Below are 25401 nucleotides of genomic sequence, written 5' to 3'. Positions count from 1 at the left end.
AAATGTATATATTAGCATATTTGCAAATAAAGGTTTAAATGACTTAGCTTACGATACAATTACAAATGCAGAATCATTAATCCACTTTGAAATCTAACAAACAATCAATACGATTTCCGCTTTTTCTAAACCGTGTTTGTGATATCTGGTCAATGTGAATGTTTTTGCGTTTGTTTTCAGTCTGTTTAAATGCACACCTAACCTATAGCCTAGATACTGATGTAACCGCAAAGTAATAGAATGCGTGTAAACAGCGTAATAGCATTAATCTGATCCTTAACACATGAAACCCAATGTTTTATCTTTCATGATTTAGAAGCATACATTTAGTATCAACTTTCGAATGTACTTTTCTTATCTAATTAGCTTCATTCTCTGGATATTCTTTGCTGAAAAGCATATCTAAATATGCTTATAAGATGCTGATTGTTAGCTGAATATAGCTGCCTCCTGTGATTGTTTCACCGTGTGCATGGCTATTTCTTCATTAAAATATATCTCAAGAATGAATCAAATTAGGTAATATAAGTACATTTGAATGTTTTGTCAATTTGTATTCGCTACCTCAATCATGAAAGTAAATGTTTGCGTATAGTGTCCATTGAAATACATTCGTATGTGAAATTATTGTTCAATGAGCTTACCGTCAGATGAGAGTGGCAGGTTCCCGGTATCGATTCCTCCGATACCGACTACTTCCACCTCGGAGATGCTGGGCCGCAACATTTCCTCCCATCTGCAGTACTCCATTTCAAGGGCAGGGCCGCCACCGGTCCCTGCGGCATGTCGGGCCTCCAGGCTTAACTTTTTTTTAAGTTCAAGTTTACAGTCCCGGTACCGATGTTTTATAGAATCCATATCCCGGTTCCGGCCACCCACTGCATTGACTGCATTCCTAATCTCGTTCCAGAGCCTCCTCCTGTCAGTCGGGGTAGTCTTCTGGTGCTGCAGCATCCTATGCCTGGCCATATAGGCCTCTACGAGGGCCTCCTTCTCCTCCATCGTAAACCTCGCCTCCCTAGTTGCCTTGGCCTTCCCCTGTGACGATGCCCTCTGTTTCCCGGACTGTGAAGCCCTACTCTGACCGCCACTGGGCCCAGCCACTTGGTCATCTTGAACCAAGTGGCTGGGTCCACCCACCGCTTCCACCCCCGCTTCCTGCCCCCCTTCCTGCCCTGTTCCTCTCCCCCTCCCTCTACTCCCCCCTCTACCTGTCCCCTGCCTGGCCTCCATCTCCTCCCTAAACTAAACCCCAAATAATCAAACAAAAAGTGAGTGTGATGAAATGAAAGGGGGTCAAAATAAAGAACTAAAAAGACAAAAAAGGTGCTTAAAGTGTGAGGGATGTAAACAAAACAAAGAGGGTAAGGAGTATTTAAATAAACGAAAAGAAGAAGACTAAAAGGAGGATATGTAAACTAAATGTAACTAGGGGATGGGTATGGGATGGGTATGGGGTATGGGATAAGAGTAAATGGGATGAAAGGGAATGGGACTACAAGGAATGGGGTATGGAGTGTAGTATGAGGGGGTAGGGGGTATGGAGTGTATGTAGTGTTATTGATAAGTGTATGTATGTATTGAATGTGTTTGCGTGTAAATGTGTTAAGTGTACAGATAAATCACTCGCTCGCTAACTCACACTACTTCTAATTCTCAATAACAAACACTCCCACTAACGCTCACTAACTACCACTAACTGACGCTCACACTAACAACTATCACTAATAACTCCCACTAACTCACTCACGCTCCCACTAACAGACTCTCTCCCACTCCCACTAACTCCCACTAACTCACTGACTCTCTCACGCTAACACTACCAACTGACTCTCTCACGCTAACACTACCAACTGACTCTCTCACGCTAACACTACCAACTGACTCTCTCACGCTAACACTACCAACTGACTCTCTCACGCTAACACTAACTCACTCTCAAAAAATCTCTAACTCTCTATTCTTAAATCTCAAAAGACCCACCAGCAACACAGTCAAAGAAGCCATGCTTGTGTGGTGCTTATATACCCTGTGTAAATGTTTAATGATGTCCCAATTTCCATTGAAATTAGTGTTCAGGTGTGCTTTATTAGCAATTAATATTATTGCAATGTGTATTAGGTGTGTTAATTTGCGCATGCTCATTTAGAGTTGGTATTTGTGGAATGTGTAGAATGCGATGATGTCATAGTGTTCGTTTTCGCTTTCATTGTCCAAAAGTATTCTTTTTAAATGTGAATTTGCGATGGTGTGTTCTTCGTGAAGTGTTGTATATGTATGTTTTTCATAATATATAATGATATTGAATGCGATTTTGTTTCTAGTGTATGTATATATTTTTTAATCCTTGTTGTTATTGTGCGATTTTCCGCATCTTAAAGTATATGCGTATTCCCCGTATAAATAGTATTAAAACTTCCCCCGCTTGTGAATGTGTAATGCTTGTGTGCTTTGTTGATTGATTGTTGTTGTGACATTTGCGGCGTGTTATTGTTGTGCATGATGTGGTATGCGTCATATGACCGAGCTGTGCGTATTCTCGCGAGATCGAGTGTTAGGTGAAAAAAGGCAATTTATTTGATTTCCCATTGATCTCTATGGGAGACTGTCTAACGCGGGCAGGATTACGCGTGTGACATACACGCGTTAGGAGCATCGTTAGATGGTCTTATCTTAACTCTAAATACCGGAGTCAAACAATGACGTGCGTTAGACATAAACACGCGTGGCGTTAACAGCCCATCTACCGCCGAACTCTAAATCTAGCCGTGAGAGTTTTGACTACCATTTCCTTTCTCAGGGGGGACCCCAGAAATTGGGCAGATAAATTTATTGAAAACCAAGATCCTATTCTCAGCTCTCTGGATGAGTTTTTCAATGCTATGGATGAAATGTTTCAGGATACAGATGTACAGCTCACTGCAGAAATGACTTTGAGGAGTCTCAAACAAGGGAAAAGACCTGTAGAAGAATACATCACAGACTTTAAGCAGTACGCTACAGATGCACTATGGACCCCAGTTGCTCTCCGCAACCAATTCCGTCTCGGTCTTTCAGAGACACTAAAAGATGAATTCGCCAGAATTGAGCTTCCTCAGACTCTAGAAACATTTATGAAGATGGCTATTCAGATTGATCGCCGTTTAAGAGAAAGAAAAGCTGAAAAAAACGCTATTGAATACAAACCCAAAAGTTCTTACTCCTCTTCTCTTTCTAACTCATTTACTCCTGCTAAAACAACTGCAGAACCTATGGAGATAGGTTTTCTGAGAGGTCCTCTGACTCAAGAAGAAAAACAACGCAGGCGCATAAAAAATTTATGTATGTATTGCGCTAATGCATCTCACACTGTTCAAGATTGTTCACTTCTATTAAAGAATAAGAAAAGTAAGTCTAACTACCTGTATACTTCGTTTCAATCATCTATACAAAATACTTATTGTACTTTATCTGTTTCTTTACAGCTGCTTCAAAGTCAAGTAACGATTAATGATGCCATCATTGATTCTGGGGCTACTGGGAATTATTTGGATCATGATTTTTGTATCAAAAACAAAATCCCTCTCATCAAGAAGAAGACTCCTATACCTATTAGGGTCATTGATGGTTCACTTATGTTTTCTGGTCCTATAATTTTTGAGACTATCCCTATAAAGCTTAACATTGATGGACATTTTGAAATGTTATCTTTTGATGTTCTCCCTTCGCCCCATTTTTCTTTAGTTTTGGGTTTAAAGTGGTTACAAGTACATAACCCCACAATTACTTGGTTTCCTTTCAAAATAAAGTTTATTTCTGCTTATTGCAAAACTACCTGTTTTCCTTGTCCATTATTATTACATTCAACTGTTCCCTCTGACTCTTTACCCATACAATATATCGAGTTTGAAGATGTTTTCAGTAAGACTGAGGCTGAGAACCTACCCCCTCATAGGGTTTATGATTGCCCTATTGATCTTCAACCTGGTGCTCGAATTCCTTTTGGACATCTCTATCCCTTAAGTAATCCAGAACTCGAAGAACTTAAATTGTATCTCGAAGAAAACCTAAAAAAAGGTTTTATTAGACCTTCCACATCCCCAGCTGGTGCTGGGTTTTTTTTTGTTCGCAACAAAGACGGCAGTCTTAGGCCTCTCATTGATTATCGCGAGTTGAATAAATGTACTATCAAAAATCGCTATCCGCTGCCATTAATTCCAGAGATGATTGAGAGGCTCTCTGACGCTTCCATATTTACTAAGCTTGATTTAAGAGGGGCATACAATCTCATCAGAATAAAAGAGGGGCATGAATGGCTGACTGCATTTAGGACCAGATATGGCCTATTTGAATATCTTGTAATGCCGTTCGGCCTATGTAATGCCCCTGCCACTTTTCAATACTTCATAAATGATGTATTCCATGATCTCCTTGACGTATGTCTAGTTATTTATCTAGATGACATTCTCATATACTCAAGAACTATGGAGGATCATGTGAAACATGTTCGACAGGTACTCTCCCGACTCAGAGCCCATAAACTCTACGCTAAATTAGAAAAATGTAAATTCCATACTACTGAAGTTTCTTTCTTGGGATACAACATCTCTCCTTCAGGAATTCAAATGCAAAAAGAAAAAGTGGACACTGTTCTGAACTGGCCAGAACCAAAATCCAGGAAAGAGTTACAACGCTTCCTAGGATTCTCCAATTACTACAGGAAATTCATAAAAGGATTTTCTAAAATCGTGAAACCTCTTACGATTCTAACTGGTTCTTCCATTCCTTTCACCTGGGGAAATGATGCTAGAGACGCCTTTATTCACTTAAAAAACAGGTTCACATCTGCACCTATTCTTCAATTTCCTAACCCATCTTATCAGTATACTTTGGAGGTTGATTCTTCTGACTATGCTATTGGTGCTGTACTTTCCCAACAAAAATCCTTATCAGAACCTCTTCATCCAATTTCTTATTTCTCCAAACTTATGACACCTGCAGAACGTAATTATGCCATCGGAGATAAGGAATTGTTGGCTATCCGTAGATCCCTAGAACACTGGAGACATCTTCTCGAGGGTACTACTCTACCAATTATCATTTATATGGATCATAAGAATCTACAGTATTTACAATCTAACAAAACACTCTCTGCCAGACAGGTTCGCTGGAGTCTTTATTTCGACCGTTTTAATTTCTCAGTTATTTACAGACCTGCCAATAAAAACGCAAAAGCTGACGCCTTATCCCGACTTCCTAAACCTCCAACTGATTTGCATATCAGAAAAGACATTGTCTCTCCTGAATGTTTCATTGGTATCACTACCCCTATCTTAACAGAATTAAGAGATTTCTGTAAAAAACAGCCAACACCTCCTGAACCAGATTTGCTTAAAAACCATGGCTTGTATTTCCGAGGTCAAAAGATATATGTGCCTAATTCTATGAGAACACTTATCATTCAGACTTGCCATGATAACCCTCTTGCTGGTCACCCTGGTGTTAAAAAGACACATGAACTTGTTTCTCGAACATATTGGTGCCCTCAGATGAAATCATCTATTTCTGATTATATAGGCACATGCAGGGTTTGTGTCACTTGTAAGCCTGAACGAAAACCACCTTTTGGTTTACTCATGCCTTTACCAGTTCCCGATAAACCTTGGCACCATGTCTCAATGGACTTTATTGTTGATTTACCTCCATCAAGTAACCAGACCACTATACTTGTTGTCATTGATGTTTTTACTAAGATGGCTCATTTTTTACCATTCCACAAATTACCAACCTCTTCAGAGACTGCTCATTTATTCATTGATCATATTGTTAAGTTACATGGACTTCCTTCTATCATAACTACCGACCAAGGATCACAATTTACCTTAAAATTCTGGACCAAATTATGTGAAATTACTAACATTGACCATCGATACTCCACAGCTTTTCACCCCCAGACTAACGGACAATCAGAGAGATTGAACCAGTGGCTTGAACATTATTTGAGGTGCTACTGTTCTTATCATCAAAATGATTGGTTTAAATATCTCTCAATGGCAGAATTTGCTTATAATAATTCAACCAATTCTTCCACAAAGATGACTCCTTTCTTTGCAAATTATGCTTACCATCCTAAGTTTTCTTTTATATCCTTTACTTCTTCGGATTCACCTTTGCTCGATGAAATACATAATTCTCTACAAGAACATTTCAAAACTATACAAGAGAATATTCTAGATGCCCAGAAGTCACAAAAACACTTTTATGACCTTCGAAGAAGAAAACCACCTGAATATACTGTTGGTGATTTAGTCTGGCTTTCTACAAAAAATTTAAAACTACAAATCCCTTCCAAGAAGATGGACAGTCTATTCATTGGTCCTTTTCCCATTCAAAAGATTATTAATGCCAATGCTGTCAGATTGGAGCTTCCTAACTCGCTAAGAATTCATCCCACTTTTCACGTTTCCCTTTTGAAACCATATATTCCTACGAGACATAACCAGATTCTATTACCTCCTTCGCCTTTGCCTTTGGATGATAATGAATATGAAGTTGACTCCATACTAGATTCCAGATATTCCAATGGGGTCCTTCAATATTTGGTAAGATGGAAAAACTATTCCAGTGATGAGGACTCCTGGGAACCTCTTTCCAATCTCAACTCCCCTCGTCTTCTATCAATGTTCCATCGTCACCATCCTGATAGGCCTCGGCCAATCGCTGTGGAACAGCTCCCTTGAGGAGGGGGTCATGTAAGATTCTGTTCTCTTATTTTCCTTGTCACTCCCAGTTACTCCCACTGACTGCTGATTCGCTAACTATTCCTTAAGACAGGTGCTCCCCTTGCACTCTGTGCTTAGTATTGAAGTTTCTACACACAGATTGGATTACAAACTTTCTCTGTCCTGCATGTTCCAGCTTACCTATAACCAATTGCTGGTATTATAACAGGATTCAAAAGACTTTGTTTGCCGTTATTACCTTCTAGGACTTCATTGTCTTCTGCCTTATAATCAAGTGAGGAATTGTTCAACTTTTGTTTTGTTTAATTAGCTGCTTCATTCTTTCTGCAGCTCATACCTTCAACACAGCTAAACAGCAGCACGCAAAAGGAATCAAACCGTGACGTCACTTCCACTCCGGGCCCGGCACCAACAAACTTTCTCCCTGCTTGCGGTTGGAACGGACTACTACCGAATAACCTTAATACTTGTGTATGAGTTACAGGTACCAAACTATTTAACCACATTACCGCTTTACTAACCTATCTACTGCTAACTTACTTGTGGCTATTACTGCAATTATATTACTACTGAAGCATCAACTAATATCTGCTTAACTGTTTGTTCTCTGCAAAGATCCTGCTTTTCTTTGAAAATAATAAGGCATATCTCCTGCATAATCTGCTATGTTGAATTAAGTCACTTGCTTGCTGGGAAAGACTTTCTTTATTGCTGCTGCATTTGTTCCGTTATTCCACCAGTTCTATACTCTATTTCTGTTGTTGTCTCTCTAAGATATACATCAGATTATATATCTTTAATCCTGCAGCTTGGTGCTGTATACAATCCATGTTCTTTTTCTGAATTTGAGCAAAATTCACAATTCTGAAAGAGTCCTTTTTGCAATAAAGGATTTAGACAGAATTGTGTAACAAACAAACAATTTTGGTTGAAACTGCAGTTGTGTTCCACAATCAAGAGTTTTATTCAAAACCTTACAATTGCTGATAGGAGATGGACCTCCCTACATTGGACAGATGGGTGTATAAAATTAAGCTGTACAGAAACTATTAATAAACACCTTGTTGCTCTTGTGCTTTGCTATAACACCGGTAACTCTTTTACAAGGACCTTTTTTTCTATTAGCACAATGAAAATTTGGCAGAAGGATTAGAATAGTGATGTTTTAAAATAATTAATGGTAACATGACTGCTGGTTTATTTCACTTATAAAACATGCTTATATTAACCCATACAGACATTTACACTTTTTACAACTGCTTAAAATTTGTATCTCAGTATGTTGTTTTAATATGATTCCACTCAAGAAACCTTACAGACGTTCTGAGCTACATTTTCCAACATTAGTAAGTGTCATTTGTGAGATCAGTGGATGTTTACAGAAGAGATAGGTGGATCTGCCTCATGAATTTACTTGTCACAGCCAGGGTCCATTTTATTCTATTTTCAGAATAATGAAACCAAAAGGAACACTAAACACCTTGTAATTCCAAAAAATTCCTTATTTGTTGCTATAAAATATTATAACAGCCAATTGTTTGCTTCAGTTGTTTTGCAATAACCAAGCTCTACCCACTACTTAGAGGAGCCAGTCTGAACCTTTTACTGGAGTAGGCAACACTAGCCATGGTCATTATGCTAACAAAAATGTATTGTTTTAGTATCTAATAATCTCTACTGAGACCAATTAGAGACATATATATGCAGCATAGATGAAGAAGGAAGTAGACATGATGCCTAGGGAAAGTCTATTGAACCCTAGGAAGAACTATTCTAGAGAAGAACTCAAGGGAGTCACATTTGTGACCCAGTATAGTGAACAGTACCACCAGATATGTGATATAATCTGCAAACATTTTCACTTTTTAAAAGTAGATGGCAGCTTAGTTAATGTGGTAAAAGAAGGTTGCAGGTTTTCATTCAAAAAAGGTAGAGCAATAGGAAATTGCTAACTTGCACAGAATGCGGGGTACAGTATGTGGGGCTCACCACAAGTACAATCACAAATACATAGAATATCATAGAATTGATAAGATCTGTGAGTAGAGGAGAACATAGAGATGTTCTACATGCCAAAAGGGAGGTATTCTGGATACATAAATTACAAACCAGAGAACCAAATGGCTGGTCCTAACACTACAATTATTTTCCCACAGAGGGCTGAATCATTCCTGCTTTAACTCCTCATAATAGAATGAGACTTCCTGGCTTAATATTCACAACTCTGTTACACAGTTATGAGCACACCTGAACTTCGGTGGGGTGCTTAAACAAATGGGAGATGATCAGTCTCCCTACTTAAATACAAATACAATATGTTTTTTTAGCACACCTTACAAAAAGTTTATATACACATATTTTGGGAGTGCTGCCAATATGACCCAGTAATTATACGACCAAAATGTATTGGCGCACCTCCATTATCAAAAGCACAACATATTTTTTAAACTGCTGCAAAGAAATGCCTGCAAATGACTATTATTTTTAAATAAAATTGGGATCTTAGTCACACATTATGGCCATATTTTACTTAGCCAGTCACCACTTACACCTGAACTTGGGTGGGGTGCTTAAACAAATGGGAGATGGTCAGTCTCCCTAATTAAATACAAATACAATATGGTTTTTTAGCACATCTTACAAAAACATTTATATACACATGTGGCAAAAGAACTGTAGTGTTAGGACCAGTCTATATTGGGACACCTTGTAAGTGGTGACTGGCTAAGTAAAATATGGCCATATTGTGTGACTAAGATCCTAATTTTATTTAAAAAGAATAGTTGTTTGCAGGCATTTCTTTAAAGCAGTTTTAAAAAATATGTTGTGCTTTTGATAATGGAGGTGCGCCAATACCTTTTTGTTGTATAATTGCTGGGTCATATTGGCAGCACTCCCAAAAGATGTGTATATAAACTTTTTTTAACCCCTTAATGACACAAGTCGTACAGGGTACGTCTTACACAAACTGGTTTTTAAAGACCAGCGACGTACCCTGTACGACGTTGGGGTTGAAAGCGGCTGGAAGCGATCCTGATCGCTTTCAGACGCTTTCTGGTTATTACAGTGATGCCTCGATATCGAGGGATCACTGCAATAACATTTTTCCCCATCTGATGCAGAGAGAGTTACTCTGTGGTCCTCTCTGCACCGGACATCGATGGCCGCAATCGTTGGTGGGAGCAGACGTGGGTGGGTGGGCGGCCATCAATGGCTTGCTGATGTGCAGAGGGGGGCAGGATCGTGGGCGGGGTTGCTGGGGGGCACGCACGGATGCGCGTGTGTGCACGGGGGAGGCGGGCGCGTGCACGGGGAGGGAGCGGGTGAGAACCATTACACTATGGAACAGTTTGTTTTAGAGAGAGAGAGGGGGAATAAAAATGTTAAAATAGTTAATCGAAGTGATCTGGGAGGGGGTGGGGGTTTAGTCTTGAGCGGGGGAAAGCTACACTACAGAAAAGTGGGGAAAAAATAAAAATATATATATTTTTTTGTAAACTGGGTACTGGCAGACAGCTGCCAGTACCCAAGATGGCTCCGAATAATGTAGAGGGGGAGGGTTAGAGAGCTGTTTGAGGGGGGATCAGGGAGGTTTGGGGCTAAGAGGGATCCTACACAGCAGCATATGTAAATATGCTAAAAATATAAATAAAAAAAATAAAATATACCTTTTATTTTAGTACTGGCAGACTTTCTGCCAGTACTTAAGATGGCAGGGACAATTGTGGGGTGAGGGAGGGAAGAGAGCTGTTTGGGAGGGATCAGGGGGTCTGATGTGTCAGGTGGGAGGCTGATCTCTACACTAAAGCTAAAATTAACCCTGCAAGTTCCCTACAAGATCCCTAATTAACCCCTTCACTGCTAGACATAATACACGTGTGATGTGCAGCGGCATTTAGCAGCCTTCTAATTACCAAAAAGCATTGCCAAAGCCATATATGTCTGCTATTTCTGAACAAAGGGGATCCTAGAGAAGCATTTACAACCATTTCTGCCATAATTGCACAAGCTGTTTGTAAATAATTTCAGTGAGAAACCTAAAATTGTGAAAAAATTTAGTTTTTTTTTTTTTAAATTTGATCGCATTTGGCGGTGAAATGGAGGCATTAAAGGGACACTCAAGTCAAAATTAAACTTCATGATTCAGATACAGCATGCAATTTTAAACAACTTTCCAATTTACTTCCATTAACAAAATGTGCACAGACTTTTTATATTTACACTTTTTGAGTCACCAACTCCTACTGAGCATGTGCAAGAAATCACAGCATATACGTATATGCATTTGTGATTGGCTGATGGCTGTCACATGATACAGGGGGAGTGGAAATAGACATAACTTTGCAATTTATTTAACAAAAATCTACTACTCATTTGAAGTTCAGACTAAGTGCTATTGCATTGTTTTCTTATCATGCATTTGTTGATTATGCAAATCTACAGTGTTGACTGGTCCTTTAAATATACGAAAATGGGCCTAGATCAATACTTTGGTTGTCTACTACACTTCACTAAAGCTAAAATTAACTCTACAAGCTCCCTACATGCTCCCTAATTAACCCCTTCACTGCTGGGCATAAAACACGTGTGGTGCGCAGTGGCATTTAGCAGCCTTCTAATTACCAAAAAGCAATGCCAAAGCCATATAAGTCTGCTATTTCTGAACAAAGGGGATCCCAGAGAAGCATTTATAACCATTTATGCCATAATTGCACAAGTTGTTTGTAAATAATTCCTGTGAGAAACCTAAAGTTTGTGAAAAAATTTGTGAAAAAGTGAACATTTTTTTTATTTGATCGCATTTGGTAGTGAAATGGTGGCATGAAATATACCAAAATGGGCCTAGATCAATACTTTGGGATGTCTTCTAAAAAAAAATATATACATGTCAAGGGATATTCAGGTATTCCTGACAGATATCAGGGTTCCAATGTAACTAGCGCTCATTTTTAAAAAAAGTGGTTTTGAAAAAGCAAAGTGCTACTTGCATTTATTGCCCTATAACTTGCAAAAAAAGCAAAGAACATGTTAACATTGGGTATTTCTAAACTCAGGACAAAACTTAAAAACTATTTAGCATGGTTGTTTTTTGGTGGTTTTAGATGTGTAACAGATTTTGGGGTCAAAGTTAGAAAAAGTGTGTTGTTTTTCAATTTTTTCCTCATATTTTATATTTTTAAAAGTAAATGATAAGATATGATGAAAATAATGGTATCTTTAGAAAGTCCATTTAGTGGTGAGAAAAACGGTATATAATATGTGTGGGTACAGTAAATGAGTAAGAGGAAAATTACAGCTAAACACAAACACCGCAGAAATGTAAAAAGAGCTCTGGTCCTTATGGGAGAGAAATTGAAAAATGGCCTTGTCCTTAAGGGGTTAAGGTGTGCTAAAAAACCATATTGTATTTGTATGTGTATATATATATATATATATATATATATATATATATATATATATATATATATATATATATATATATATATAATCCTATATATAATCCATCCAAAGGTACAGGTACTCAATGGTCTTTTTTTAAAACATATTTCATTTATTATAAAACTAAGTTTTAGGTTACCTGTTGTATTGTTTTGTTGACATTTGACAAAGGAACAGCAATGTGCCGAAACGTTATGACTAAATTTTAACTTGCATTAATAAATGAAATATGTTTTATTAATTATTTATTGAGTACCTGTACATTTGGATGGATTGGATATTTCTTTAGCAGTGCACCGTGGCATCACTACTTATGGGTGAGATTGTGCTGTCCTTTTGGAATATATATATATAATTGAGGCACAAACACATCACTATCTTATTAAGCCAGTCATCACCTTTAGCACTTTGGTGCTTCTACAAGGGACTACCTATTGTGCTGTTATCATCATTTTATATATATACAAGCAATGTGTTCAAAGGTTGAGTTTTTTCAGGTATTCATTGTTACATGTGTTAGACCTGCACATAATTTGTGAAACTGTGTAGCATATCTGACAGCTCCTTGCTTCAGTGGTCATAGATTAATAACACCTGCCCAAGCATGAAGCATGCTGGGACCATCTGCCTACTTCTATCACAGAATGCATTTCAGTCTTTCATTCTGTGTTGGTTTCCCTACAGCTCAAGCAATAATGCATTTAACAATTTCTTACTTCTCTTCCTGACCTAGATATCTTGAAGAAAAAGAAAGAATTCAATAGTCATTTACGTAGACACATTGTTCTTTTTATAGGCCAGTCTGCAAATGTTTGTCAGTTGCAACAGAATCTAGTTGCAGTAAAATCACTCTGCCTGGTGTTGTCTAAAGAGCTATTTGACTTTCATTAATTGTACTTGTTTCTTTTCTTCTAGCAAATTAAGATGTTTGTCATACATAAATGTCTTATTATAACACAGATTAATATTTCACTTAAATGGACATAAAACACCTTGAAAAATTAATATAAAAGGTTTAAATATGCACAGTAAAACAATATACTGTCATTTTTTTCCCCTTTTCATGTGATTTAGTTCTATTTTTATAACTGAAAAAGCACACTTCTCAAGGCTAACTCTACTACATATAATTCCCTAATTGGCTGTAAAACAATGCACTTCAGTCTAACAATATAACCATGGCTAGCCTTGTCAGCTACTTACTCAAGTCTGGATTGGCTCCTCCAAGTAGTCGGTAGAGTTTGGCTGCTGAAAAACAGTTGCAGAAAACAAAATGTTAATTTGGTCTAAATTGTTTAGACGACTGACATGTTATGCTATAGTAAGATAACTGTGTAGTGAAATATCTTATTCAGACAATGAAACCTCACTTATTTTAAATCTCTATATAAAATTAAATATTTAATAGATCCACTTATGTTTAAAGATAACATCCCTTTATGACATCTACTGTATATTTGTTATCATTTTTTTTATATTTTAACTTTATAAAATGTTCTTTTCTCAACAATGACACTATAATAAATCTTCCAGCTGAAGCGTAGTATCTTCTTTAAAAAAATAAAAAAAATAAACAATTTTGGTTTATTGGGAAATTTGCAAGCTGTCAGAAAAACAAAACATCTTCGATTGAAAAACTAGCAAACGAATCTTAAATAAATGTAACCCGCATGACTGGGCAGTATTGAAAGAAATGATTTATGTTGTAATAAAAAAATAAAAAAAGTTTTTGTCTTAAGTTGAAATTTGAATTCAAGCGTAAAACCATGTCTTGGAAGAGTTTTATTTTATAATATTCCACAGTCAATTTATTTAGGATTTAAAGAAAGGTGTTAGTTGACAAGCCAAAATGTCACTGACGGAACCATGGTCATAATAATGCAGATTTTAAAAATCACACTACTACAATGCCATACGCCTAGAGTTAGAGTTTTGCGGCCGAAGGGGGGCGTTAGCTACGCGTCTTTTTTTTCTATCGCTGCTTCTAAACAGCGCTGGTATTTAGAGTTCTCTGAAGGGCTGCGTTAGGCTCCAAAAAAGGAGCGTAAAGGCATATTTACCACCACTTCAACTCTCAATACCAGCGCTGCTTACGGTAGCGGCTAGCTGGAAAAACTTGCTTGTGCACGATTCCCCCATAGGAAACAATGGGGCAGTTTGGGCTGAAAAAAAACCTAACACCTGCAAAAAAGCATTGTTTCCTATGGGGAAACACTTTCTAAGTCTGCACCTAACACCCTAACATGAACCCCGAGTCTAAAGACCCCTAACCTTACACTTATTAACCCCTAATCTGCCACCCCCGCTATCGCTGACACCTGCATTACACAATTAACCCCTAATCTGCCGCTCCGGACACCGCCGCAATCTACATTATTACTATGTATATGTTCCGATCAGCCAATAGAATGTGAGCTCAGTCTGATTGGCTGATTGGATCAGCCAATCGGATTGAACTTGAATCTGATTGGCTGATTCAATCAGCCAATCAGATTTTTCCTACCTTAATTCCGATTGGCTGATAGAATCCTATCAGCCAATCGGAATTCGAGGGACCCATCTTGGATGACGTCATTTAAAGGAACCGTCATTCGTCATCTAGTCGTCGGGGAAGAAGGATGTTCCGCACCGGAGGTCTTGAAGATGGAGCCGCTCCTCGTCGGATGGATGAAGATAGAAGATGCCGCTTGGATGAAGATGTCTGCCGGTCCGAATGTCCTCTTCTGCCCGGATATGATGAAGACTTCTGCCGCTCCGGATGTCCTCTTTTGGTCCATCGGTGCCCAGCTGGGTGAACACGGCTCAAGGTAGGGTGATCTTCAGGGGGTAGTGTTAGGTTTATTTAAGGGGGGTTTGGGTTAGAGTAGGGGTATGTGGGTTGTGGGTTGTAATGTTGGGGGATGGCATTGTGTTTTTTTTTTACAGGCAAAAGAGCTGATTACTTTGGGGCATGCCCCGCAAAAAGCCCTTTTAAGGGCTGGTAAAAGAGCTGGTTACTTTTTATTTTAGAATAGGGTAGGGACCTTTATTATTTTAGGGGGCTTTTTTATTTTATTAGGGGGCTTAGAGTAGGTGTAATTATCCTAATATTCTTGTAATCTTTTTTATTTTTTGTAATTTAGTTTAGTTTATTTAATAGTAGGTAATTGTAGGTAATTTATTTAATTAATTTAATGATAGTGTAGTGTTAGGTTTAATTGTAACTTAGGTTAGGATTTATTTTACAGGTAATTTTGTAATTATTTTAACTAGGAAGCTATTAAATAGTTAATAACTATTTAATAGCTATTGTACCTAGTTAAAATAAATACAAAGTTGCCTATAAAATAAATATAAATCCTAAAATAGCTACAATATAATTATTTGTTATATTGTAGCTATATTAGGGTTTATTTTACAGGTAAGTATTTAGTTTTAAATAGGAATACTTTAGTTAATAAGATTTAATTTATTTCGTTAGATTAAAATTATATTTAGAAAATATTACTGCACTGTCTTTTAATTCATTAGATAAGTCAAAAAAGTGTATAGGAAACCAGTGATACAATAAGTCATGCCACTGATAAAATACGTAAAGCCTTATCCAATATGAAACAAACTCTGTAATCCTGTGTTAACTGTTGCACGCTGAAATAAGGTCAATCTTCGTTTACCCCTTACATACGCAAGATACTTTTATTCGGTCAGTAATCAACCAGGAGCAATCAACATTATATATATGTAGATAAAACTCACTTGTATCCAGTAGCGGTTGTACTCCACAGAAAAGTTTCAGGTAAACCGGCGATGATCCTAATCCTCCATAAAGTGCAGTGCAACAGTGCAGACACTGAGAGCTCTGATGAAGTGCCGAATGTGGCAGGAAACGCGTCAGCAGTAATTCAGGTCTGTGTGTACTGTGCCTTGCTATTTTTATCTACAATATACTAATAAAGTGGATGTTTTAATCATATCTCATCAGCCTATCTGTCATCGCTTTATGGGTTAATGCCATCCGCAATGGTGTCTTAAATTTTGTATCTAAAATTATATTTAACTTAGGGGGGTGTTAGGGTTAGGGTTAGACTTAGTTTAGGGGGTTAATACATTTATTAGAGTAGCGGCGAGGTCCGGTCGGCAGATTAGGGGTTAATACTTGAAGTTAGGTGGTGGTGACGTTGGGGGGGCAGATTAGGGGTTAATACTATTTATTATAGCGTTTGCGAGGCGGGAGTACGGTGGTTTAGGGGTTAATAACTTTATTAGAGTAGCGGCGAGGTCCGGTCGGCAGATTAGGGGTTAATAAGTGTAGTTAGGTAGCGGTGATGTTGGGAGGGCAGATTAGGGGTTAATAAATATTATGTAGGTGTCGGCAATGTTAGGGGCAGCAGATTAGGGGTTCATAGGGATAATGTAGGTGGTGGTGGTGTGCGGTCAGCAGATTAGGGGTTAAAAAAAAATATTATAGTGGCGGCGATGTGGGGGGACCTCGGTTTAGGGGTACACAGGTAGTTTATGGGTGTTAGTGTACTTTATAACACAGTAGTTAAGAGCTTTATAAACCGGCATTAGCCCAGAAAGCGCTCTTAACTACTGACTTTTTTTTGCGGCTGGAGTCTTGTCGGTAGAGGCTCTACTGCTCACTTCAGCCAAGACTCTAAATACCAGTGTTAGGAAGATCCCATTGAAAAGATAGGATACGCAATTGGCGTATGGGGATCTGCGGTATGGAAAAGTCGCGGCTTGAAAGTGAGCATTAGACCCTTTCCTGGCTGACTCTAAATACCAGCGGGCGGCCAAAAGCAGCGTTAGGACCCCTTAACGCTGCTTTTGACGGCTAACGCAGAACTCTAAATCTAGGCGATAGTGTTTTTCATGTGTAGCGTGAGAAGACAATGCTTCTCCAAAATGTTTTTATTTTATGATTAGGAAGAGTTTGTTTTTCAATAAACATTCCTATGTCCTGCTGAGATGCTCACACTTGTAATGGTATCAACACTGAGTACTAAAATAGTGTTTTAAAGGGACATGAAACCCAATTTTTTTCTTTCTTGATTTAGAAAGAGCATGCAATTTTAAACAACTTTCTAATGTACTTCTATTATCCAATTTTCTTTATTCTCTTCATATCCTTTCCTGAAAAGCATATTTAAAGGGACATAATACTCATATGCTAAATCACTTGAAACTGATGCAGTATAACTGTAAAAAGCTGACAGGAAAATATCACCTGAGCATCTCTATGTAAAAAGGAAGACATTTTACCTCACAATTTCATCAGCTCATCAGAGTAAATTCTGTGTAAAAAGTTATACTCAGCTAATAGAAATAAATTAAAATGTTGTTTAAAACTATATTCTCTATCTGAGTCTTGAAAGAAAATATTTGGGTTTAATGTCCCTTTAATAAGAAGGGGATTATATTGGAGACAAAATATACCCTTAACTAAGAATGCCCAATTTGAATTAGATGTTATCTGCCTTTTTAGGATACCAGTGATGAATGATAGTGGTTCTGTGTTCATCTGCAACTCTAGGCACTGGAGAGGTGTTGGATAGTGGGAAGTTTTATTTAATTTTAATTACAGTTTGATTGCAATAAAATCACAACAAATTGCTCATGTGATTTTGAGGGGTGCTGTCAGCAATAGCACTCCCATCATAGAAGAAAAATTTGGCAAGAGAAGAATCCAATCTTTCAATGGAAGGATTACCAAGGTAGCTATCAGATAATCACCACAGAACTAAAAATAACATTATAGAAATATGTGCAATTCAAACTTAAAGGGACAGTTTACAATATAATTTGCATTGTTTTAAAAGATAATCCCTTTATTACCTATTACCCAATTTTGCATAACCAACACAGTTATATTAATATACTTTTACCTGTGTGATTACCTTGTATTTAAGCATCTTCTGACAGCCCCCTGATTATATGACTTTTAGGTATTAGTTATTGACTTGCATTTAGTACTGTGTTGTGCTAAATCTTAAATTACTCCTCGGGCGCTAACACAATGTTATCTTTATGGCCCACATGGACTTGCAGTCTCCTGTTGTGAAAAGCAAATACAAAAGCATGTGATAAGAGGCTGTCTATAGTGGCTTAGACATTTAGAGGTTTAAATGTTATAAAGTATATTAATGTATCAAAGCAAAGGCACTATTTATCTTTTTAAACAATAACACTTTTAGTGTAGACTGTCCCTTTAATAACAGGGGTTGGATACATATATATCCCCATCATAAACACATAAATAGACAAAAGATCTCTCCTTCGAAAGAAGTATTAATCATCTTTCATATTAGTTCATATTTTCCTACAGACTATTTACATGAAAAATACTCTCTATACATTATAAGGGGTCAACACTGGTACTCCAATCAATAAGAAACACCTTTTTAAGAATAATTTATGGACTTTGTTTTCAAATTCTTCTCCTTGAATCAGTTTAAGACATGGCAAAGCAAGCATTAATGGGTTTTCTTATAAATTTTATATATATTTAGAAAGATTCCTAAAATCTATTTGAGGTCTTTTTTAACAACTCTTCTAAATAAACTGGAATAAATACATTTATGTCAACACAAATGGAGGAGAGCATTTATTTTGTTTCTAGTGTAAGAAAGGGTGTTGTCATGAGATGCAGGACACATGCAGGACACAGCAATGATGGTACAACTCTATTTTATTACAGAGCATGGAAATATACATCTATTCAGGTTGATTGTACTAACTGACTGCGACACAGACTACCGGACCTAAGCCCCGCCCCCAAACTAGTGACATCACATCCTGCCCTCATCACATCTTCCCCTTTTCCAAAGGCGAAGCATACATTTGAATATAACAAACAACAAGGTATACGAACAGAGTATACAACAACATTTTTTTTTGAACAATATATAAACAAATAGGTTCAGAAAATATAAACACATAAATTACATCCTGACTTGGACATCGGGGTAAACTACCCTAGTCCACAGTGACCATGTGATTATTCTGCCCATGCTTCCGGTCACTGTTCTAGCTAAAGTCAGTCCCTATATCAGGAGTTTCACCACTCTTCCGCTTGATGTAACTTTGCTTGAACTGTCCTCTGATACAGAAGATGGTGAATAAGAGTCCACTGGAGGCAAAGATATATCCCCGCTGTGATCTTGCTGAGGGGAAGGCACCTCTCTTAGAACAGGGGATCCCACCAGCGGTGGTACTGAGGCATCCAGTTCCAGACTATCAGGTACGGGCTTTAGATGTCTTTGGTTACGGCGTGTAACCATCCCTCCATCAGTAAGGACTGTATAAGACCTTGGTTCTGAAGAGCGTCCAATTACCGTAGCAGGCGTCTTCCATTTCTTCTCATCATCCAGTTTAATTCTGACACTTTGCCCCGCATTCAGTTCCTGTAAGGGCCTGACAGAATATTTCCTGTTGTAGAAGAAACGATAACCCTTTTTGGCCTCTTCATCCCTCCTAAGGACTTCGTCCCGAGGAACAGGGCCAGGCGGCTTGAAGACACTCACTGAGGGTAAACTGGTGCGAATCTGGAATCCTAGCATCAGCTGTGCCCAGGCTAAACCCGGTGGCTTGAATGGGCGTCGCCCTGCATGACAAGAGGGCTAGGTACGGCTCAGATTGCTTTAGAATTAATTTTGTTGTTTGAACTGCCCTTTCAGCCATTCCGTTGGCCTGCGCATAATGTGGACTTGACATGGAATGTACAAAGTCATATTCCCTGCTGAAAGCACTGAACGCTGTAGAAGCGAACTGCATACCATTATCACTCACCAGCTCCATTGGAATGCCCCACCGGGCGAACAAGCTCTTCAGACGAATGATAACGGCTTGACTTGTGATATCATTCAGAGGTGCAATTTCCAAATACCTGGAATAGTAGTCGATCACAACAAGGAACTTTTTCCCGTGCAGTTCACACAAATCAGCAGCTATTTTCTGCCACGGCCCCGCAGGCAGCGGATTAGAAATCAAGGGCTCCCTTCTCTGAGTAGGCAGGCGTTCCCGGAAAAAGGCACATTTAGACATGTGGTTTGCAATGTCGGAGCTGATCCCAGGCCACCACACAGCTGTAGCTGCCCTTTCTCTGCACTTTGTAATGCCTAAGTGGCCATCGTGAATCCTGTTTAACATCTCCTGCCTCATGCTGACAGGAATTACGATGCGGTCTTGGAACAGCACCAACCCCTCCAGCTCCGTGAGCTGCGACCTCTCTGGCTGGTAAGAACTTAAAGACATCCAGGCTGCCCGGCTCTCGGGCCAGCCTTCTTTTATGTACTTTATAACCTCTTGCAGATCTGTGTCCAAATATGTCTCTTTCTTTATCTCCTCCAGTTTCCTTGAAGAAATGGACTTTGAGGCTAGAACTGAATCAACATACACTTTCACATCAGATTCAGTGGAGGATTCTTCAGCAGCAGCCAGCGGGAACCTGGATAGTGTATCCGCCACAACCAGTTGTTTCCCTAGCACATGCACTGCCTGAACATTGAACCTGAGCAGTCTCATTAAAAGTCTCTGGCATCTTAAGGGTGTTTTGTCGATATCATAAGAGTTGATTAGAGGGACTAGCGGTGTGTGGTCAGTCTCCAGACTAAATTTCTCCAACCCCACTAGATAACGCTGAAAGCGCTCACAGGCCCAAACTGCAGCCATGCACTCTTTCTCAATTTGAGCGTATTTTGACTCCACAGCCGTCAGTGTGCGGGAACAGTAGGCGATGGGCTGTAGTTTATTTTCATTTAACTGCAGGAGAGCAGCCCCCAACCCATAACTGCTTGCATCAGCACTAACCACAGTCTTTTTGGAAGGGTCGTAGAAGGGCAGACCCCAGCAGGGACTTGGCCTGCATAAAAGCTTTTTCTTGTGAAGGTCCCCAGACTCAGGCAACGTCTTTCTTTAGGGTGTAGAACTGTTGATAAATCTAGAAGAAACTTGCCCACATAATTTACAAGGCCCAATATCTGTCTCAGCTCATGTACATCATAAGGACTTTTCATCTGTTCAATAGCACGAATTTTCTTGGGGTCTGGCTTGATGCCCAAAGTAACATAATTCAGTTTTCCTAAAATGGCATTTCTCTTTATTTAACTTCAGCCCAGACTCTTTGACAGCCTCCAGCACACAACTTAAACACTGATCATGCTCCTTCGCTGTAGACCCATACACCAGAATGTCGTCCATGACAACTGCCGTGCCCACGTGGTCACTTAGGAGAGAACTCATTTCCCTTTGAAAAATTTCTGGGGCGAGGATATCCCGAAGGGGAGTCTGCAGAAGCAAAACCGACCTACCGGTGTGATAAAGGTAATCAGCTTGCGGCACTTTGGATCCAGGGGGATCTGCCAAAAGCCACTAGAAGCATCTAATGTAGAAAAGAACTTCGCCCTAGCCAACTTTGGAGCTATGTCTTCTAATGTCGGCCGCACAAATATCTCTCTCTTCACTGCCTCATTCAACCTTTTCAGGTCCACACAGATGTGCACCTTCCCATTTTTCTTTGCAACCGGAACAATGGGGGCACACCAGTCAGTTGCTTCAACAACCTCTTCAATAACCCCCATAAACTTCATGCGCATAAGCTCCTTCTCCACTTGAGGCATGAGTGGAAACAGAATTCTGGGGCGAGGATATCCCGAAGGGGAGTCTGCAGAAGCAAAACCGACCTACCGGTGTGATAAAGGTAATCAGTTTGCGGCACTTTGGATCCAGGGGGATCTGCCAAAAGCCACTAGAAGCATCTAATGTAGAAAAGAACTTCGCCCCAGCCAACTTTGGAGCTATGTCTTCTAATGTCGGCCGCACAAATATCTCTCTCTTCACTGCCTCATTCAACCTTTTCAGGTCCACACAGATGCGCACCTTCCCATTTTTCTTTGCAACCGGAACAATGGGGGCACACCAGTCAGTTGCTTCAACAACCTCTTCAATAACCCCCATAAACTTCATGCGCATAAGCTCCTTCTCCACTTGAGGCATGAGCGGAAACAGAATTCTACAGGGAGTAGAAATACTGTATGGGACTGCATCACTTTTAAGTGCTATACGAACTGGCTTGCAATTCAGTAGGCCCAATTTGCCAAACATATCTTCGGAGATCTCATTTACTCTGGCTACGAGGCCCAAATCACAGGCCGCTTTTCTGCTCAATAAATTGCTAACACACTGGCCTCAAATCACATGCACCCACATGGTGAATTTTCTTTGCTTGTACTCACAGCTGGCAAGAAATTTCCCCGCACAATCAATGCGGCCACCGGGACTATGGACATTTGTAGTAACCTTCGCTAGCTGGGGCTGAGGCAGTTTTATAAATGCAGCAAAAGACATTACAGTGATATCTGCTCCTGTGTCAATCTTAAAATCAACTTTGTCTCCCATTACAGTAAAAGTAACCTTCCAATCTTCCTCTGAGCATGGCCGTTCCACAACAGACACCACAACAGACACTTCCTGACCCTCTTGGTCACTGTCCACCTGCATCTCCTTAATGTATTCAGTTTTACACACCACTTCAAAATGGCCCATTCTGTTACATTTTCTGCATCTTTTATCTCTGGCCGGGCATATAACACTCTGATCATGGGCACGGTAGCACCGTGTGCATCGGGCATGCTGCGCCCATCCACTTCTAGGTCTATCCATTATTTTAGATCTACCGCTCACACTGCCTTTCACTAGCAGTTTTCCTGGACTGTTGCACTTCAGCCACAATACTCTCAGACCTCAGATCAGTACTTTGCTTTTTCACCAGTTTGCTCTGGCAGGCCATCCTAATAGCCCCATCTAATGTTAAATCAGGCTCTAACTGCAGCTTCAGTGAGACTTCAGTATCTGCAATTCCAATAACTATTCTGTCTCTGATTTGCTCTTCTTTAGCAACACCAAACTCACAGAATTCAGCTAGTTCATACAGGCTGCGCACAAATGACTCCACAGATTCTCCCACATGCTGATTACGTTTGTGAAAACAAGCTCTCTCATGAATCACATTTCTTTTGGGCACAAAGTGGGCACTGAGTTTATCCATAACTATATTAAAGTTAAATTCTTCCCCTTCTTGGAAAGTAAAAGCATTGAACACTGGCTCCACATCTTTCCCCATAGAGTATAAAAGAGAATTAACTTGTACTTCACCACTCTCCTTGTCCAGCTTGGAAGCAATCCTGAAGCACTGAAACCACTGACGCCATGTGAGCCAAGTTGCAGGCTGAGAGAAGTCAAAAGGCTCAGGTGGGGTAAACTTTGACATCGTCATCGATTAGGAACAGAGGCGCAGGCCAGAACTTCTGACACCATGTCATGAGATGCAGGACACAGCAATGATGGTACAACTCTATTTTATTACAGAGCATGGAAATATGCATCTATTCAGGTTGATTGTACTAACTGACTGCGACACAGACTACCGGATCTAAGCCCCGCCCCCAAACTAGTGACATCACATCCTGCTCTCATCACAGGTGTCATTTTGGCAAAGCCATTGTCAGGGTTTTTTTCCTGCTTTGTTTGCCAAGTGCTGCTAGCAGTCATTTTGCTCACCTTTTCTTGCTGAATCTGGTGCAGAGTGTGTGATGCTGCTCATTTCCTGCACGCCCTTTTATGGCCATACTGTTGTACATCATCCGTGTGAGGTTGCAGTCTCAGAATTGTGATGTCATCATTTATTATTTAAAGGGCCTCTGTTCAGTATGCTTTGCCCTTGCGTTGTCTCAGACCTGTTTGTGAGTTCCTGTGTTCCAGTGCCTGTATATTACCTGGCTAGTCTGATGTCTCTTCTGGTTCCTGATCCCTGGCTTGTTCCTGATTCTGACCCGTCTGACTACTTGCTTTGGTTCCTGACTTGGCTCGTCTGACTACCAGCTCCTGTTTTGACTCCTGGCTTGATATTTGACTTGTGGACTTTTTAATATTTTTGTTATTAATAAAGGTGTGATTACTTTTGCACTTCTTGTCTCAGTCTGATTCCTGGCACCCTGACAGCCATCTAGATAAAATGGCAAGAGTTAGCTAATTATTAAAAATTAGTGGGGGTAAAGCAAAGATTAGGGTTAAGTATAAGTCTAATACAGGGATGTGGAATGTTACCCTCATAATGGATTTATCCACTGGTTTTTTAGTTTACTGGTGCTCTCAATTACTGAGAGTAAAAATAAGGGGACAACAAGCATAATTAGATCCTATGTATGCTGCAACGGATAGTGGCATGGTCATTTTATAGTATAATCTTTCTAGCTACTTAATACAACAACATCTTACCATGACTTCTCCATTGCAATATTCTCAATTCCTAAAGAATGACCTCCCAACTATAATTAACCCTACCCAGCCACACTCACTAACCTGGCCCCCTTTTACACCCTATATTCTTTAAACCCTAACCAACCTGGCCCCCAATCATAAATTACTCTTACTGACCTGGCACCAGTTGTAAGACCATAGTCTCCTGCATGACCTCATACAACCACAATAATCTCTAATTGCACTGTCATCACATTCCATAGTTTTGTTATGGCTGTGATCAGAAACTCCATATTGGGTGGACATTGCAATTAGTAATAATTAGCTGGGGTTTTTTTTAACCATAAAATCCTCTTATATTGGGACATATTTAAATAGGGGAAGGGGTTAAATGTCTTAGTGCACACAAACAAAGGTATAGGAAAAAAAAATTTAATTTGCAAATTTCATGTGTTACCTAGGATTAACAAAAATTATTGTTATATTAATGTGTCATGTAAATGTAAAACTGTTACAAAGTTTGTAATGCCAGAAAATCTTAGAGAAAATTAATTTAACAGTTTACTTTTGGGTCAAATTAAGAAGCCCTGAACTATGAGGCATATTCTTTTTTTAATTTGTACTTAAATGTACTAGAAATTGTGAAGAAAGTGAAGCAATTGCATTTTGTATTCCCATGTATTCCCAATTAAAGGGACACCCTAAACATCTAAATTAAATTATATTTATTATTTATTATTAAACAATATTTTTATAATGTGGCATATTAAGGGGCCTACAATCAATCCTTTAAAATTGTTGTGCCTTTTAATTTCTTTGTATATATCTGAAGAGCTAGATATTAAAGGGACAGTCTAGTCAAAATTAAACTTTCATGATTCAGATAGGACATGCAATTTTAAACAACTTTCCAATTTACTTCTATGATCTAATTTGCTCAATTCTTTACATATACTTTGTTGAAGAAATAGCAGTGCACATGTGTGAGCCAATCACACAAGGC

Source organism: Bombina bombina, chromosome 4 (assembly GCF_027579735.1).
Source record: "Bombina bombina isolate aBomBom1 chromosome 4, aBomBom1.pri, whole genome shotgun sequence".
NCBI lineage: Eukaryota > Metazoa > Chordata > Amphibia > Anura > Bombinatoridae > Bombina > Bombina bombina.
Note: the sequence above shows the minus strand (reverse complement) of the source record.